The sequence below is a fragment of the Hypanus sabinus genome, chromosome 13 (genome assembly GCF_030144855.1).
Source record: "Hypanus sabinus isolate sHypSab1 chromosome 13, sHypSab1.hap1, whole genome shotgun sequence".
NCBI classification, from domain to species: domain Eukaryota; kingdom Metazoa; phylum Chordata; class Chondrichthyes; order Myliobatiformes; family Dasyatidae; genus Hypanus; species Hypanus sabinus.
This window is the reverse complement of record NC_082718.1, coordinates 73,406,601-73,422,923: the sequence shown is the minus strand read 5'-3', so window position 1 is coordinate 73,422,923 and position 16,323 is coordinate 73,406,601.

Sequence of the window (16,323 nt, the reverse complement as noted above, 5' to 3'; positions counted from 1 at the left end):
CAGATTGTAGTAATGTGAAGGGGGCAGGTCACATACAATAGTAATGAGAAGAGGGCAGGTCCCAGATGACAGTAAATAGAAGAGGGCAGGTCCCAGATGGTAGAAATTAGAAGAGGGCAGGTCCCAGACAGTAGTAATGAGAAGAGGGCAGGTCACAGATGGTAGTAATTTGAAGAGGGCTGTGCTCAGATGGTAGTAATGAGAAGAGGGCAGGTCCCAGACAGTAGTAATGAGAAGAGGGCAGGTCCCCGATGGTAGTAATGAGAAGAGGGCAGGTCCCAGATGTTGTAATGTGAACAGGGCAGATCACAGATGGTAGCAATGTGAAGAGTGCAGGTAACAGATGGTAGTAATGACAAGAGGTTAGGTCCCAGATGGCAGTAAAGAGAAGAGGGCAGGTCCCAGATGACTGTAAAGAGAAGAGGGCAGCTCCCAGATTGTAGAAATGAGAAGAGGGCAGGTCCCAGATGGCAGTAATGCGAAGAGGGCAGGTCCCAGATGGTAGTAATGTGAAGAGGGCAGGTCACAGATGGTAGTAATGTGAAGAGGGCAGGTCACAGATTGCAGTAATGAGAATAGGGCCGGTCCCAGATGGTAGTAATGAGAAGAGGACAGTTCACGGACAGTAGTGATGAGAAGAGGGCAGGTCACAGATGGTTGTAATGTGAAGAATGCAGGTCCCAGACAGTAGTATTGAGAAGAGGGCAAGTCCCAGATGGCAGTATAGAGAAGAGGTCAGGTCACATATGGTAGTATTGTGAATAGTGCAGATCACAGATGGTAGTAATGTGAACAGGGCCGGTCACAGGTGGTAGCAATGTGAAGAGTGCAGGTCCCAGATGGCAGTAAAGAGAAGAGGGCAGGTCCCAGATGACAGTAAAGAGAAGAGGGCAGGTGCCAGATTGCAGTAATGAGAAGAGGACAGGTCCCAGATGGAAGTAATGCGAAGAGGGCAGATCCCAGATGGTAGTAAAGAGAAGAGGGCAGGTGCCAGATTGCAGTAATGAGAAGCGGACAGGTCCCAGATGGAAGTAATGCGAAGAGGGCAGATCCCAGATAGTAGTAATGAGAAGAGGGCTGGTCCCAGATTGTATTAATGTGAATAGGGCCGGTCCCAGATAGTAGTAATGAGAATAGGGCCGGTCCCAGATGGTAGTAATGAGAAGAGAGCAGGTCACACATGGTAGTAATGAGAAGAGTGCAGGTCCCAGACAGTAGTAATGAGAAGAGGGCAGGTCACAGATTGTAGTAATGTGAAGGGGGCAGGTCACATACAATAGTAATGAGAAGAGGACAGGTCCCAGATGACAGGAAATAGAAGAGGGCAGGTCCCAGATGGTAGAAATTAGAAGAGGGCAGGTCACAGACAGTAGTAATGAGAAGAGGGCAAATCACAGATGGTAGTAATTTGAAGAGGGCTGTGATCAGATGGTAGTAATGAGAAGAGGGCAGGTCGCATATGGTAGTAATGAGAAGAGGGTAGGTCCCAGATGGTATTAATGAGAAGAGGGTGGGTCACAGATTGTATTAATGTGTAGAGGGCAGTTCCCAGAAGGTAGTAATAAGAAGATCGCAGGACCCAGATGGCAGTAAAGAGAAGAGTGCAGGTCCCAGATGGTAGTAATGTGAAGAGGGCTGGTCACAGATGGCAGTAATGTGAAGAGCGCAGGTCACAGATGGTAGTAATGAGAAGAGGGTAGGTCCCAGATGGCAGTATAGAGAAGAGGTCATGTCACGTATGGTAGTATTGCGAAGAGTGCAGATCCCAGATGGTAGTAATGTGAACAGGGCAGGTCACAGATGGTAGCAATGTGAAGAGTGCAGATCCCAGATGGTAGTAATGTGAAGAGTGCAGGTCCCAGATGGCAGTAAAGAGAAGAGGGCAGGTGCCAGATTGCAGTAATGAGAAGAGGGCAGGTCCCAGATGGTAGTAATGTGAAGAGGGCAGGTCCCAGATGGTAGTAATGTGAAGAGGGCAGGTCACAGATCGTATTAATGAGAAGAGGGCAGGTCACAGACAGTAGTAATGAGAAGAGGGCAGTTCCCAGATGGTTGTAATGTGAAGGATGCAGGTCCCAGACAGTAGTAATGAGAAGAGGACAGTTCTCAGACAGTTGTGATGAGAAGAGGGCAGGTCCCAGATGGTAGTAATGTGAAGAGGGCAGGTCACAGATTGTAGTAATGAGAGGAGGGCAGGTCCCAGATGGTAGTAATGAGAAGAGGGCAGGTCACACATGGTAGTAATGAGAAGAGTGCAGGTCCCAGACAGTAGTAATGAGAAGAGGGCAGGTCAGAGATTGTAGTAATGTGAAGGGGGCAGGTCACATACAATAGTAATGAGAAGAGGGCAGGTCCCAGATGACAGTAAATAGAAGAGGGCAGGTCCCAGATGGTAGACATTAGAAGAGGGCAGGTCCCAGACAGTAGTAATGAGAAGAGGGCAGGTCACAGATGGTAGTAATTTGAAGAGGGCTGTGCTCAGATGGTAGTAATGAGAAGAGGGCAGGTCCCAGACAGTAGTAATGAGAAGCGGACAGGTCCCAGATGGAAGTAATGCGAAGAGGGCAGATCCCAGATAGTAGTAATGAGAAGAGAGCTGGTCCCAGATTGTATTAATGTGAATAGGGCCGGTCCCAGATAGTAGTAATGAGAATAGGGCCGGTCCCAGATGGTAGTAATGAGAAGAGGGCAGGTCACACATGGTAGTAATGAGAAGAGTGCAGGTCCCAGACAGTAGTAATGAGAAGAGGGCAGGTCACAGATTGTAGTAATGTGAAGGGGGCAGGTCACATACAATAGTAATGAGAAGAGGACAGGTCCCAGATGACAGGAAATAGAAGAGGGCAGGTCCCAGATGGTAGAAATTAGAAGAGGGCAGGTCACAGACAGTAGTAATGAGAAGAGGGCAAATCACAGATGGTAGTAATTTGAAGAGGGCTGTGATCAGATGGTAGTAATGAGAAGAGGGCAGGTCGCATATGGTAGTAATGAGAAGAGGGTAGGTCCCAGATGGTATTAATGAGAAGAGGGTGGGTCACAGATTGTATTAATGTGTAGAGGGCAGTTCCCAGAAGGTAGTAATAAGAAGATCGCAGGACCCAGATGGCAGTAAAGAGAAGAGTGCAGGTCCCAGATGGTAGTAATGTGAAGAGGGCTGGTCACAGATGGCAGTAATGTGAAGAGCGCAGGTCACAGATGGTAGTAATGAGAAGAGGGTAGGTCCCAGATGGCAGTATAGAGAAGAGGTCATGTCACGTATGGTAGTATTGCGAAGAGTGCAGATCCCAGATGGTAGTAATGTGAACAGGGCAGGTCACAGATGGTAGCAATGTGAAGAGTGCAGATCCCAGATGGTAGTAATGTGAAGAGTGCAGGTCCCAGATGGCAGTAAAGAGAAGAGGGCAGGTGCCAGATTGCAGTAATGAGAAGAGGGCAGGTCCCAGATGGTAGTAATGTGAAGAGGGCAGGTCCCAGATGGTAGTAATGTGAAGAGGGCAGGTCACAGATCGTATTAATGAGAAGAGGGCAGGTCACAGACAGTAGTAATGAGAAGAGGGCAGTTCCCAGATGGTTGTAATGTGAAGGATGCAGGTCCCAGACAGTAGTAATGAGAAGAGGACAGTTCTCAGACAGTAGTGATGAGAAGAGGGCAGGTCCCAGATGGTAGTAATGTGAAGAGGGCAGGTCACAGATTGTAGTAATGAGAGGAGGGCAGGTCCCAGATGGTAGTAATGAGAAGAGGGCAGGTCACACATGGTAGTAATGAGAAGAGTGCAGGTCCCAGACAGTAGTAATGAGAAGAGGGCAGGTCAGAGATTGTAGTAATGTGAAGGGGGCAGGTCACATACAATAGTAATGAGAAGAGGGCAGGTCCCAGATGACAGTAAATAGAAGAGGGCAGGTCCCAGATGGTAGAAATTAGAAGAGGGCAGGTCCCAGACAGTAGTAATGAGAAGAGGGCAGGTCACAGATGGTAGTAATTTGAAGAGGGCTGTGCTCAGATGGTAGTAATGAGAAGAGGGCAGGTCCCAGACAGTAGTAATGAGAAGAGGGCAGGTCCACGATGGTAGTAATGAGAAGAGGGCAGGTCCCAGATGGTGTAATGTGAACAGGGCAGATCACAGATGGTAGCAATGTGAAGAGTGCAGGTAACAGATGGTAGTAATGACAAGAGGTTAGGTCCCTGATGGCAGTAAAGAGAAGAGGGCAGGTCCCAGATGACTGTAAAGAGAAGAGGGCAGCTCCCAGATTGTAGAAATGAGAAGAGGGCAGGTCCCAGATGGCAGTAATGCGAAGAGGGCAGGTCCCAGATGGTAGTAATGTGAAGAGGGCAGGTCACAGATGGTAGTAATGTGAAGAGGGCAGGTCACAGATTGCAGTAATGAGAATAGGGCCGGTCCCAGATGGTAGTAATGAGAAGAGGACTGTTCACGGACAGTAGTGATGAGAAGAGGGCAGGTCACAGATGGTTGTAATGTGAAGAATGCAGGTCCCAGACAGTAGTATTGAGAAGAGGGCAAGTCCCAGATGGCAGTATAGAGAAGAGGTCAGGTCACGTATGGTAGTATTGTGAATAGTGCAGATCACAGATGGTAGTAATGTGACCAGGGCAGGTCACAGGTGGTAGCAATATGAAGAGTGCAGGTCCCAGATGGCAGTAAAGAGAAGAGGGCAGGTCCCAGATGACAGTAAAGAGAAGAGGGCAGGTGCCAGATTGCAGTAATGAGAAGCGGACAGGTCCCAGATGGAAGTAATGCGAAGAGGGCAGATCCCAGATGGTAGTAAAGAGAAGAGGGCAGGTGCCAGATTGCAGTAATGAGAAGAGGACAGGTCCCAGATGGAAGTAATGCGAAGAGGGCAGATCCCAGATAGTAGTAATGAGAAGAGGGCTGGTCCCAGATTGTATTAATGTGAATAGGGCCGGTCCCAGATAGTAGTAATGAGAATAGGGCCGGTCCCAGATGGTAGTAATGAGAAGAGGACAGTTCTCAGACAGTTGTGATGAGAAGAGGGCAGGTCCCAGATGGTAGTAATGTGAAGAGGGCAGGTCACAGATTGTAGTAATGAGAGGAGGGCAGGTCCCAGATGGTAGTAATGAGAAGAGGGCAGGTCACACATGGTAGTAATGAGAAGAGTGCAGGTCCCAGACAGTAGTAATGAGAAGAGGGCAGGTCACAGATTGTAGTAATGTGAAGGGGGCAGGTCACATACAATAGTAATGAGAAGAGGGCAGGTCCCAGATGACAGGAAATAGAAGAGGGCAGGTCCCAGATGGTAGAAATTAGAAGAGGGCAGGTCACAGATGGTAGTAATGAGAAGAGGGCAGGTCACAGATGGTAGTAATTAGAAGAGGGCTGTGCTCAGGTGGTAGTAATGAGAAGAGGGCAGGTTGCAAATGGTAGTAATGTGAAGAGGGCAGGTCACAGATGGCAGTAATGTGAAGAGCGCAGGTCCCAGATGGTAGTAATGAGAAGAGGGCAGGTCACAGATGGTAGTAATTAGAAGAGGGCTGTGCTCAGGTGGTAGTAATGAGAAGAGGGCAGGTTGCAAATGGTAGTAATGAGAAGAAGGTAGGTCCCAGATGGTAGTAATGAGAAGAGGGTGGGTCACAGATTGTATTAATGTGTAGAGGGCAGTTCCCAGAAGGTAGTAATGAGAAGATCGCAGGACCCAGATGGCAGTAAAGAGAAGAGTGCAGGTCGCAGGTGGTAGTAATGTGAAGAGGGCAGGTCACAGATGGCAGTAATGTGCAGAGCGCATGTCCCAGATGGTAGTAATGAGAAGAGGGCAGTTCGCAGATGGTAGTAATGAGAAGAGTGTAGGACCCAGATAGTAGTGATGAGAAGAGGGTAGGTCCCAGATGGCAGTATAGAGAAGAGGTCTGGTCACGTATGGTAGTATTGTGAAGAGTGGAGATCACAGATGGTAGTAATGTGAACAGGGCAGGTCACAGATGGTAGAAATGTGAAGAGTGCAGGTCACAGATGGTAGTAATGAGAAGAGGGCAGGTCCCAGATGGCAGTAAAGAGAAGAGGGCAGGTCCCACATGACAGTAAAGAGAAGAGGGCAGGTCCCAGATGGTAGAAATTAGAAGAGGGCAGCTCCCAGTTTGTAGTAATGAGTAGAGGGGAGGTCCCAGATGGTAGTAATGTGAAGAGGGCAGGTCACATATGGTAGAAATGTGAAGAGTGCAGTTCAGAGATGGTAGTAATGAGAAGAGGGCAGGTCCCAGATGGCAGTAAAGAGAAGAGTGCAGGTCCCAGATGGTAGTAATGTGAAGAGGGCAGGTCACATATGGTAGAAATGTGAAGAGTGCAGTTCAGAGATGGTAGTAATGAGAAGAGGGCAGGTCCCAGATGGCAGTAAAGAGAAGAGGGCAGGTCCCAGATGACAGTAAAGAGAAGAGGATGGGTCCCAGATTGTAGTAATGAGAAGAGGGCAGGTCCCAGATGGTAGTAATGCGAAGAGGGCAGGTCCCAGATGGTAGTAATGTGAAGAGCGCAGGTCACAGATTGTAGTAATGAGAATAGGGCCGGTCACAGATGGTAGTACTGAGAAGAGGACAGTTCACAGACAGTAGTGATGAGAAGAGAGCAGGTCCCAGATGGTTGTAATGTGAAGGATGCAGTTCCCAGACAGTAGTAATGAGAAGAGGACAGTTCTCAGACAGTTGTGATGAGAAGAGGGCAGGTCCCAGATGGTAGTAATGTGAAGAGGGCAGGTCACAGATTGTAGTAATGAGAGGAGGGCAGGTCCCAGATGGTAGTAATGAGAAGAGGGCAAGTCACACATGGTAGTAATGAGAAGAGTGCAGGTCCCAGACAGTAGTAATGAGAAGAGGGCAGGTCACAGATTGTAGTAATGTGAAGGGGGCAGGTCACATACAATAGTAATGAGAAGAGGGCAGGACCCAGATGACAGTAAATAGAAGAGGGCAGGTCCCAGATGGTAGAAATTAGAAGAGGGTAGGTCCCAGACAGTAGTAATGAGAAGAGGGCAGGTCACAGATAGTAGTAATGAGAATAGGGCCGGTCCCAGATGGTAGTAATGAGAAGAGGACAGTTCTCAGACAGTTGTGATGAGAAGAGGGCAGGTCCCAGATGGTAGTAATGTGAAGAGGGCAGGTCACAGATTGTAGTAATGAGAGGAGGGCAGGTCCCAGATGGTAGTAATGAGAAGAGGGCTGGTCACACATGGTAGTAATGAAAAGAGTGCAGGTCCCAGCCAGTAGTAATGAGAAGAGGGCAGGTCACAGATTGTAGTAATGTGAAGGGGGAGGTCACATACAATAGTAATGAGAAGAGGGCAGGTCCCAGATGACAGGAAATAGAAGAGGGCAGGTCCCAGATGGTAGAAATTAGAAGAGGGCAGGTCACAGATGGTAGTAATGAGAAGAGGGCAGGTCACAGATGGTAGTAATTAGAAGAGCGCAGGTCCCAGATGGTAGTAATGAGAAGAGGGCAGGTCACAGATGGTAGTAATTAGAAGAGGGCAGGTTGCAAATGGTAGTAAAGAGAAGAAGGTAGGTCCCAGATGGTAGTAATGAGAAGAGGGTGGGTCACAGATTGTATTAATGTGTAGAGGGCAGTTCCCAGAAGGTAGTAATGAGAAGATCGCAGGACCCAGATGGCAGTAAAGAGAAGAGTGCAGGTCCCAGGTGGTAGTAATGTGAAGAGGGCAGGTCACAGATGGCAGTAATGTGCAGAGCGCATGTCCCAGATGGTAGTAATGAGAAGAGGGCAGTTCGCAGATGGTAGTAATGAGAAGAGTGTAGGACCCAGATAGTAGTGATGAGAAGAGGGTAGGTCCCAGATGGCAGTATAGAGAAGAGGTCTGGTCACGTATGGTAGTATTGTGAAGAGTGGAGATCACAGATGGTAGTAATGTGAACAGGGCAGGTCACAGATGGTAGAAATGTGAAGAGTGCAGGTCACAGATGGTAGTAATGAGAAGAGGGCAGGTCCCAGATGGCAGTAAAGAGAAGAGGGCAGGTCCCAGATGGCAGTAAAGAGAAGAGGGCAGTAAAGAGAAGAGGGCAGGTCCCACATGACAGTAAAGAGAAGAGGGCAGGTCCCAGATGGTAGAAATTAGAAGAGGGCAGCTACCAGTTTGTAGTAATGAGTAGAGGGGAGGTCCCAGATGGTAGTAATGTGAAGAGGGCAGGTCACATATGGTAGAAATGTGAAGAGTGCAGTTCAGAGATGGTAGTAATGAGAAGAGGGCAGGTCCCAGATGGCAGTAAAGAGAAGAGGGCAGGTCCCAGATGACAGTAAAGAGAAGAGGATGGGTCCCAGATTGTAGTAATGAGAAGAGGGCAGGTCCCAGATGGTAGTAATGCGAAGAGGGCAGGTCCCAGATGGTAGTAATGTGAAGAGCGCAGGTCACAGATTGTAGTAATGAGAATAGGGCCGGTCACAGATGGTAGTACTGAGAAGAGGACAGTTCACAGACAGTAGTGATGAGAAGAGAGCAGGTCCCAGATGGTTGTAATGTGAAGGATGCAGTTCCCAGACAGTAGTAATGAGAAGAGGACAGTTCTCAGACAGTTGTGATGAGAAGAGGGCAGGTCCCAGATGGTAGTAATGTGAAGAGGGCAGGTCACAGATTGTAGTAATGAGAGGAGGGCAGGTCCCAGATGGTAGTAATGAGAAGAGGGCAAGTCACACATGGTAGTAATGAGAAGAGTGCAGGTCCCAGACAGTAGTAATGAGAAGAGGGCAGGTCACAGATTGTAGTAATGTGAAGGGGGCAGGTCACATACAATAGTAATGAGAAGAGGGCAGGACCCAGATGACAGTAAATAGAAGAGGGCAGGTCCCAGATGGTAGAAATTAGAAGAGGGTAGGTCCCAGACAGTAGTAATGAGAAGAGGGCAGGTCACAGATGGTAGTAATTTGAAGAGGGCTGTGCTCAGATGGTAGTAATGAGAAGAGGGCAGGTCGCACATGGTAGTAATGAGAAGAGGGTAGGTCCCAGATGGTATTAATGAGAAGAGGGTGGGTCACAGATTGTATTAATGTGTAGAGGGCAGTTCCCAGAAGGTAGTAATGAGAAGATCGCAGGACCCAGATGGCAGTAAAGAGAAGAGTGCAGGTCCCAGATGGTAGTAATGTGAAGAGGGCAGGTCACAGATGGCAGTAATGTGAAGAGCGCAGGTCCCAGATGGTAGTAATGAGAAGAGGGCAGGTCAGAGATGGTAGTAATTAGAAGAGGGCTGTGCTCAGGTGGTAGTAATGAGAAGAGGGCAGGTTGCAAATGGTAGTAATGAGAAGAAGGTAGGTCCCAGATGGTAGTAATGAGAAGAGGGCAGGTCACACATGGTAGTAATGAGAAGAGTGCAGGTCCCAGACAGTAGTAATGAGAAGAGGGCAGGTCAGAGATTGTAGTAATGTGAAGGGGGCAGGTCACATACAATAGTAATGAGAAGAGGGCAGGTCCCAGATGACAGGAAATAGAAGAGGGCAGGTCCCAGATGGTAGAAATTAGAAGAGGGCAGGTCACAGATGGTAGTAATGAGAAGAGGGCAGGTCACAGATGGTAGTAATTAGAAGAGGGCTGTGCTCAGGTGGTAGTAATGAGAAGAGGGCAGGTTGCAAATGGTAGTAATGTGAAGAGGGCAGGTCACAGATGGCAGTAATGTGAAGAGCGCAGGTCCCAGATGGTAGTAATGAGAAGAGGGCAGTTCACAGATGGTAGTAATTAGAAGAGGGCTGTGCTCAGGTGGTAGTAATGAGAAGAGGGCAGGTTGCAAATGGTAGTAATGAGAAGAAGGTAGGTCCCAGATGGTAGTAATGAGAAGAGGGTGGGTCACAGATTGTATTAATGTGTAGAGGGCAGTTCCCAGAAGGTAGTAATGAGAAGATCGCAGGACCCAGATGGCAGTAAAGAGAAGAGTGCAGGTCGCAGGTGGTAGTAATGTGAAGAGGGCAGGTCACAGATGGCAGTAATGTGCAGAGCGCATGTCCCAGATGGTAGTAATGAGAAGAGGGCAGTTCGCAGATGGTAGTAATGAGAAGAGTGTAGGACCCAGATAGTAGTGATGAGAAGAGGGTAGGTCCCAGATGGCAGTATAGAGAAGAGGTCTGGTCACGTATGGTAGTATTGTGAAGAGTGGAGATCACAGATGGTAGTAATGTGAACAGGGCAGGTCACAGATGGTAGAAATGTGAAGAGTGCAGGTCACAGATGGTAGTAATGAGAAGAGGGCAGGTCCCAGATGGCAGTAAAGAGAAGAGGGCAGGTCCCAGATGGCAGTAAAGAGAAGAGGGCAGGTCCCACATGACAGTAAAGAGAAGAGGGCAGGTCCCAGATGGTAGAAATTAGAAGAGGGCAGCTCCCAGTTTGTAGTAATGAGTAGAGGGGAGGTCCCAGATGGTAGTAATGTGAAGAGGGCAGGTCACATATGGTAGAAATGTGAAGAGTGCAGTTCAGAGATGGTAGTAATGAGAAGAGGGCAGGTCCCAGATGGCAGTAAAGAGAAGAGGGCAGGTCCCAGATGGTAGTAATGTGAAGAGGGCAGGTCACATATGGTAGAAATGTGAAGAGTGCAGTTCAGAGATGGTAGTAATGAGAAGAGGGCAGTTCCCAGATGGCAGTAAAGAGAAGAGGGCAGGTCCCAGATGACAGTAAAGAGAAGAGGATGGGTCCCAGATTGTAGTAATGAGAAGAGGGCAGGTCCCAGATGGTAGTAATGCGAAGAGGGCAGGTCCCAGATGGTAGTAATGTGAAGAGCGCAGGTCACAGATTGTAGTAATGAGAATAGGGCCGGTCACAGATGGTAGTACTGAGAAGAGGACAGTTCACAGACAGTAGTGATGAGAAGAGAGCAGGTCCCAGATGGTTGTAATGTGAAGGATGCAGTTCCCAGACAGTAGTAATGAGAAGAGGACAGTTCTCAGACAGTTGTGATGAGAAGAGGGCAGGTCCCAGATGGTAGTAATGTGAAGAGGGCAGGTCACAGATTGTAGTAATGAGAGGAGGGCAGGTCCCAGATGGTAGTAATGAGAAGAGGGCAAGTCACACATGGTAGTAATGAGAAGAGTGCAGGTCCCAGACAGTAGTAATGAGAAGAGGGCAGGTCACAGATTGTAGTAATGTGAAGGGGGCAGGTCACATACAATAGTAATGAGAAGAGGGCAGGACCCAGATGACAGTAAATAGAAGAGGGCAGGTCCCAGATGGTAGAAATTAGAAGAGGGTAGGTCCCAGACAGTAGTAATGAGAAGAGGGCAGGTCACAGATAGTAGTAATGAGAATAGGGCCGGTCCCAGATGGTAGTAATGAGAAGAGGACAGTTCTCAGACAGTTGTGATGAGAAGAGGGCAGGTCCCAGATGGTAGTAATGTGAAGAGGGCAGGTCACAGATTGTAGTAATGTGAAGGGGGCAGGTCACATACAATAGTAATGAGAAGAGGGCAGGTCCCAGATGACAGGAAATAGAAGAGGGCAGGTCCCAGATGGTAGAAATTAGAAGAGGGCAGGTCACAGATGGTAGTAATGAGAAGAGGGCAGGTCACAGATGGTAGTAATTAGAAGAGGGCTGTGCTCAGGTGGTAGTAATGAGAAGAGGGCAGGTTGCAAATGGTAGTAATGTGAAGAGGGCAGGTCACAGATGGCAGTAATGTGAAGAGCGCAGGTCCCAGATGGTAGTAATGAGAAGAGGGCAGGTCACAGATGGTAGTAATTAGAAGAGGGCTGTGCTCAGGTGGTAGTAATGAGAAGAGGGCAGGTTGCAAATGGTAGTAATGAGAAGAAGGTAGGTCCCAGATGGTAGTAATGAGAAGAGGGTGGGTCACAGATTGTATTAATGTGTAGAGGGCAGTTCCCAGAAGGTAGTAATGAGAAGATCGCAGGACCCAGATGGCAGTAAAGAGAAGAGTGCAGGTCCCAGGTGGTAGTAATGTGAAGAGGGCAGGTCACAGATGGCAGTAATGTGCAGAGCGCATGTCCCAGATGGTAGTAATGAGAAGAGGGCAGTTCGCAGATGGTAGTAATGAGAAGAATGTAGGACCCAGATAGTAGTGATGAGAAGAGGGTAGGTCCCAGATGGCAGTATAGAGAAGAGGTCTGGTCACGTATGGTAGTATTGTGAAGAGTGGAGATCACAGATGGTAGTAATGTGAACAGGGCAGGTCACAGATGGTAGAAATGTGAAGAGTGCAGGTCACAGATGGTAGTAATGAGAAGAGGGCAGGTCCCAGATGGCAGTAAAGAGAAGAGGGCAGGTCCCAGATGGCAGTAAAGAGAAGAGGGCAGGTCCCACATGACAGTAAAGAGAAGAGGGCAGGTCCCAGATGGTAGAAATTAGAAGAGGGCAGCTCCCAGTTTGTAGTAATGAGTAGAGGGGAGGTCCCAGATGGTAGTAATGTGAAGAGGGCAGGTCACATATGGTAGAAATGTGAAGAGTGCAGTTCAGAGATGGTAGTAATGAGAAGAGGGCAGGTCCCAGATGGCAGTAAAGAGAAGAGGGCAGGTCCCAGATGACAGTAAAGAGAAGAGGATGGGTCCCAGATTGTAGTAATGAGAAGAGGGCAGGTCCCAGATGGCAGTAATGCGAAGAGGGCAGGTCCCAGATGGTAGTAATGTGAAGAGCGCAGGTCACAGATTGTAGTAATGAGAATAGGGCCGGTCACAGATGGTAGTACTGAGAAGAGGACAGTTCACAGACAGTAGTGATGAGAAGAGAGCAGGTCCCAGATGGTTGTAATGTGAAGGATGCAGTTCCCAGACAGTAGTAATGAGAAGAGGACAGTTCTCAGACAGTTGTGATGAGAAGAGGGCAGGTCCCAGATGGTAGTAATGTGAAGAGGGCAGGTCACAGATTGTAGTAATGAGAGGAGGGCAGGTCCCAGATGGTAGTAATGAGAAGTGGGCAAGTCACACATGGTAGTAATGAGAAGAGTGCAGGTCCCAGACAGTAGTAATGAGAAGAGGGCAGGTCACAGATTGTAGTAATGTGAAGGGGGCAGGTCACATACAATAGTAATGAGAAGAGGGCAGGACCCAGATGACAGTAAATAGAAGAGGGCAGGTCCCAGATGGTAGAAATTAGAAGAGGGTAGGTCCCAGACAGTAGTAATGAGAAGAGGGCAGGTCACAGATGGTAGTAATTTGAAGAGGGCTGTCCTCAGATGGTAGTAATGAGAAGAGGGCAGGTCGCACATGGTAGTAATGAGAAGAGGGTAGGTCCCAGATGGTATTAATGAGAAGAGGGTGGGTCACAGATTGTATTAATGTGTAGAGGGCAGTTCCCAGAAGGTAGTAATGAGAAGATCGCAGGACCCAGATGGCAGTAAAGAGAAGAGTGCAGGTCCCAGATGGTAGTAATGTGAAGAGGGCAGGTCACAGATGACAGTAATGTGAAGAGCGCAGGTCCCAGATGGTAGTAATGAGAAGAGGGCAGGTCACAGATGGTAGTAATTAGATGAGGGCTGTGCTCAGGTGGTAGTAATGAGAAGAGGGCAGGTTGCAAATGGTAGTAATGAGAAGAAGGTAGGTCCCAGATGGTAGTAATGAGAAGAGGGTGGGTCACAGATTGTATTAATGTGTAGAGGGCAGTTCCCAGAAGGTAGTAATGACAAGATCGCAGGACCCAGATGGCAGTAAAGAGATGAGTGCAGGTCCCAGGTGGTAGTAATGTGAAGAGGGCAAGTCACAGATGGCAGTAATGTGAAGAGCGCATGTCCCAGATGGTAGTAATGAGAAGAGGGCAGTTCGCAGATGGTAGTAATGAGAAGAGTGTAGGACCCAGATAGTAGTGATGAGGGTAGGTCCCAGATGGCAGTATAGAGAAGAGGTCTGGTCACGTATGGTAGTATTGTGAAGAGTGGAGATCACAGATGGTAGTAATGTGAACAGGGCAGGTCACAGATGGTAGAAATGTGAAGAGTGCAGGTCACAGATGGTAGTAATGAGAAGAGGGCAGGTCCCAGATGGCAGTAAAGAGAAGAGGGCAGGTCCCAGATGACAGTAAAGAGAAGAGGGCAGGTGCCAGATTGCAGTAATGAGAAGAGGGCAGGTCCCAGATGGTAGTAATGTGAAGAGCTCAGGTCACAGATTGTAGTAATGAGAATAGGGCCGGTCACAGATGGTAGTATTGAGAAGAGGACAGTTCACAGACAGTTGTGATGAGAAGAGGGCTGGTCCCAGATGGTAGTAAAGAAAAGAGGGCAGGACCCCGATGGTAGTAATGAGAAGAGGGCAGGTCACACATGGTAGTATTGAGAAGAGTGCAGGTCCCAGACAGTAGTAATGAGAAGAGGGCAGGTCACAGATGGTAGTAATGAGAAGATGGCAGGTCCCACATGACAGTAAAGAGAAGAGGACAGGTCCCAGATGGCAGTAATTAGAAGAGGGCAGGTCCCAGACAGTAGTAATGAGAAGAGGGCAGGTCACAGATGCTAGTAATTAGAAGAGGGCTGTGCTCAGATGGTAGTAATGTGAGGAGGGCAGGTCACAGATGGCAGTAATGAGAAGAGAGTAGGTCCCAGATGGCAGTATAGAGAAGAGGTCTGGTCACGTATGGTAGTATTGTGAAGAGTGCAGATCACAGATGGTAGTAATGTGAACAGGGCAGGTCACAGATGGTAGAAATGTGAAGAATGCAGGTCACAGATGGTAGTAATGAGAAGAGGGCAGGTCCCAGATGGCAGTAAAGAGAAGAGTGCAGGTCCCAGATGACAGTAAAGAGAAGAGGGCGGGTCCCAGATTGTAGTAATGAGAAGAGGGCAGGTCCCAGATGGTAGTAATGCGAAGAGGGCAGGTCCCAGATGGTAGTAATGTGAAGAGGGCAGGTCACATATGGTAGAAATGTGAAGAGTGCAGGTCAGAGATGGTAGTAATGAGAAGAGGGCAGGTCCCAGATGGCAGTAAAGAGAAGAGGGCAGGTCCCAGATGACAGTAAAGAGAAGAGGATGGATCCCAGATTGTAGTAATGAGAAGAGGGCAGGTCCCAGATGGTAGTAATGCGAAGAGGGCAGGTCCCAGATGGTAGTAATGTGAAGAGCGCAGGTCACAGATTGTAGTAATGAGAATAGGGCCGGTCACAGATGGTAGTACTGAGAAGAGGACAGTTCACAGACAGTAGTGATGAGAAGAGGGCAGGTCACAGATGGCAGTAATGAGAAGAGAGTAGGTCCCAGATGGCAGTATAGAGAAGAGGTCTGGTCACGTATGGTAGTATTGTGAAGAGTGCAGATCACAGATGGTAGTAATGTGAACAGGGCAGGTCACAGATGGTAGAAATGTGAAGAATGCAGGTCACAGATGGTAGTAATGAGAAGAGGGCAGGTCCCAGATGGCAGTAAAGAGAAGAGTGCAGGTCCCAGATGACAGTAAAGAGAAGAGGGCGGGTCCCAGATTGTAGTAATGAGAAGAGGGCAGGTCCCAGATGGTAGTAATGCGAAGAGGGCAGGTCCCAGATGGTAGTAATGTGAAGAGGGCAGGTCACATATGGTAGAAATGTGAAGAGTGCAGGTCAGAGATGGTAGTAATGAGAAGAGGGCAGGTCCCAGATGGCAGTAAAGAGAAGAGGGCAGGTCCCAGATGACAGTAAAGAGAAGAGGATGGATCCCAGATTGTAGTAATGAGAAGAGGGCAGGTCCCAGATGGTAGTAATGCGAAGAGGGCAGGTCCCAGATGGTAGTAATGTGAAGAGCGCAGGTCACAGATTGTAGTAATGAGAATAGGGCCGGTCACAGATGGTAGTACTGAGAAGAGGACAGTTCACAGACAGTAGTGATGAGAAGAGGGCAGGTCACAGATGGCAGTAATGAGAAGAGAGTAGGTCCCAGATGGCAGTATAGAGAAGAGGTCTGGTCACGTATGGTAGTATTGTGAAGAGTGCAGATCACAGATGGTAGCAATGTGAACAGCGCAGGTCACAGATGGTAGAAATGTGAAGAGTGCAGGTCACAGATGGTAGTAATGAGAAGAGGGCAGGTCCCAGATGGCAGTAAAGAGAAGAGGGCAGGTCCCAGATGACAGTAAAGAGAAGAGGATGGATCCCAGATTGTAGTAATGAGAAGAGGGCAGGTCCCAGATGGTAGTAATGCGAAGAGGGCAGGTCCCAGATGGTAGTAATGTGAAGAGCGCAGGTCACAGATTGTAGTAATGAGAATAGGGCCGGTCACAGATGGTAGTACTGAGAAGAGGACAGTTCACAGACAGTAGTGATGAGAAGAGAGCAGGTCCCAGATGGTTGTAATGTGACGGATGCAGGTTCCAGACAGTAGTAATGAGAAGAGGACAGTTCTCAGACAGTTGTGATGAGAAGAGGGCAGGTCCCAGATGGTAGTAATGTGAAGAGGGCAGGTCACAGATTGT